General features: G+C 40.2%; 3 non-coding genes across 3 annotated transcripts; all 3 read right to left on the bottom strand.

Moving 5' to 3' along the window:
* Nucleotides 1–38: 38 nt before the first annotated feature.
* Nucleotides 39–111, bottom strand: TRNAR-UCG (transfer RNA arginine (anticodon UCG)). Its single transcript has one exon. It is a non-coding gene; the product is annotated as a tRNA-Arg (tRNA).
* Nucleotides 112–1,622: 1,511 nt separating this feature from the next.
* TRNAR-UCG (transfer RNA arginine (anticodon UCG)) lies at nucleotides 1,623–1,695 on the bottom strand. The gene has a single exon. It is a non-coding gene; the product is annotated as a tRNA-Arg (tRNA).
* A 647-nt stretch (nucleotides 1,696–2,342) lies between these two features.
* TRNAR-CCU (transfer RNA arginine (anticodon CCU)) lies at nucleotides 2,343–2,415 on the bottom strand. The gene has a single exon. It is a non-coding gene; the product is annotated as a tRNA-Arg (tRNA).
* Between the last annotated feature and the right edge of the window lie 85 nt (nucleotides 2,416–2,500).

A 2,500-nucleotide genomic window follows, 5' to 3' on the forward strand; every position in this document is an offset into this window, starting at 1 on the left:
CTGAATGTAAAGCAGATTGTGTGACCATTGGCCAAAAACGACCACGAAGGGACTCGAACCCTCAATCTTCTGATCCGAAGTCAGACGCCTTATCCATTAGGCCACGCGGTCATCCGTCCACCTGAGATGATTTTTATCATGTAGGTGGTATGCATGGATGGAGAACATATTATTGAAAGGTATTCAGGTTTACATCCCATAGTGTTCTTTCAGCTCTTTTCGCTGGAAGCACTTTTTTGGAATCTATATATTGAGAATTTTATGAGTACGATATGCTTTTGTTTTCCTTTTTCCATACAAACCTCTTTCCTCATGAGTTTAAAGCTCATTTGTATTCTCTACATAGCGAAGTTTCCAGACGTGGAGTGAAACTGTTTTGAAAGTAGGACAAATTGCTCCTTCCTGCATATGCTAATTTTTCACACTCACATAGGTTGTATACATTTTATGTATCCTGGCTTGACCTATTCAAGTAGCTGAAAGCCTGTCACCACCTCTAGAAACAAGATTCACACCAATCCAATTCAAATCATTTTTTCCAAAGGAATATGTTCTGGCCGGTCGAAAATGCATCTCACAAAAATAGGCATTTAAAAATATACTTTGCAGTTTCAGAACACTAACATGACTGTGAAGTGTACACAAGTAAAACGGGACAGTTTCAAAGTACCTAATCCCTCATAAACTTCTGAGAGGAAGCATGTAATAAATCTACCTAATTTTCTGGAAAAGTAAGAGGCAGGATTTTTGTTATCACCTCAGATGGGACTCAAACCCACAATCCCTGTCTTAGGAGGCCAGTGCCTTATCCATTAGGCCACTGAGGCACACATGCATAGCTCTTTTCTAGAGGCATTATTTAAATGTATTCTATGGTCAGACACCGGTGGGTGCACACAGGGCATTTCTCACTTCTCTCTATAAGTAAACTTCCCATTTTCATCCTCTTCCATCCCCGACTTTAACGCTCTCTTCTATGCTATAATGGAGACTTTGCAATTTTAGCAAGTGGAGAGAAATTGGAGAACCACTTTCGACTCCACACTTCTTCTTCACTTACTTCTTTTCTCAATATACTGGGCTTAGAAAAGGGTATCAAGCCATCCTTATCATCAGTAGGACACGGAAAGAGGCACTAAGTCTCCTAACCAAGTTCAACCACACTCTGCAACTTAACCATTGCACTACAAAGTAGGCAACGGGGGCATCAGCAAAGGCAGCCAATGTGCCGATCCTTTATACATTTTGTGTAGTACTTTTCTTACTCGGAGGCAAAATCAGCACTTTAACTGCCCAAATCATACAGATTTTACACATGTACCACTCTATGCACACATAGGCACACACCTTGCAGTTCTTCTACACACACTTAAGCTAAAAACCCATTCTGTCACGTCAAAATTCTGCAAACCTATTACATATTCAGTGCGTCGGCATAGAAGAACTTTTTAATGCCACTAAAATGCACAAGTAGTTAGACTGAAGATGCAACCTGAATGAGTTTACAGTATGTACTCCACTTTATTAATGATTAGTACTGAGAAAGTGAGGACTACAAGAGTATTGGAAAAGACTTTTTCCACTCTGAATGTAAAGCAGATTGTGTGACCATTGGCCAAAAACGACCACGAAGGGACTCGAACCCTCAATCTTCTGATCCGAAGTCAGACGCCTTATCCATTAGGCCACGCGGTCATCCGGCCACCTGAGATGATTTTTATCATGTAGGTGGTATGCATGGATGGAGAACATATTATTGAAAGGTATTCAGGTTTACATCCCATAGTGTTCTTTCAGCTCTTTTCGCTGGAAGCACTTTTTTGGAATCTATATATTGAGAATTTTATGAGTACGATATGCTTTTGTTTTCCTTTTTCCATACAAACCTGTTTCCACATGAGTTTAAAGCTCATTTGTATGCTCTACATAGCTCTGGACGTTTCCAGACGTGGAGTGAAACTGTTTTGAAAGTAGTACAAATTGCTCCTTCCTGCATATGCTAATTTTTCACACTAACATAGGTTGTATAAGTTTTATGAATCCTGGCTTGACCTATTCAAGTAGCTGAAAGCCTGTCACCACCTCTAGAAACAAGATTCACACCAATCCAATTCATATCATTTTTTCCAAAGGAATATGTTCTGGCCGGTCGAAAATGCATCTCACAAAAATAGGCATTTAAGAATCTACTTTGCAGTTTCAGAACACTAACATGACTGTGAAGTGTACACAAGTAAAATGGGACCGTTTCAAAGTACCTAATCCCTCATAAACTTCTGAGAGGAAGCATGTAATAAAACTACCTAATTTTCTGGAAAAGAAAGAGAGAGGATTTTTGTTATCACCTCAGATGGGACTTGAACCCACAGTCCCTGGCTTAGGAGGCCAGTGCCTTATCCATTAGGCCACTGAGGCACACATGCATAGCTCATTTCCAGAGGCATTATTTAAATGTATTCTATGGTCAGACACCGGTGTGTGCACACAGGGCATTTCTCAC

Source organism: Triturus cristatus, chromosome 4_1, assembly GCF_964204655.1.
Source record: "Triturus cristatus chromosome 4_1, aTriCri1.1, whole genome shotgun sequence".
In the NCBI taxonomy this organism is placed as follows: domain Eukaryota; kingdom Metazoa; phylum Chordata; class Amphibia; order Caudata; family Salamandridae; genus Triturus; species Triturus cristatus.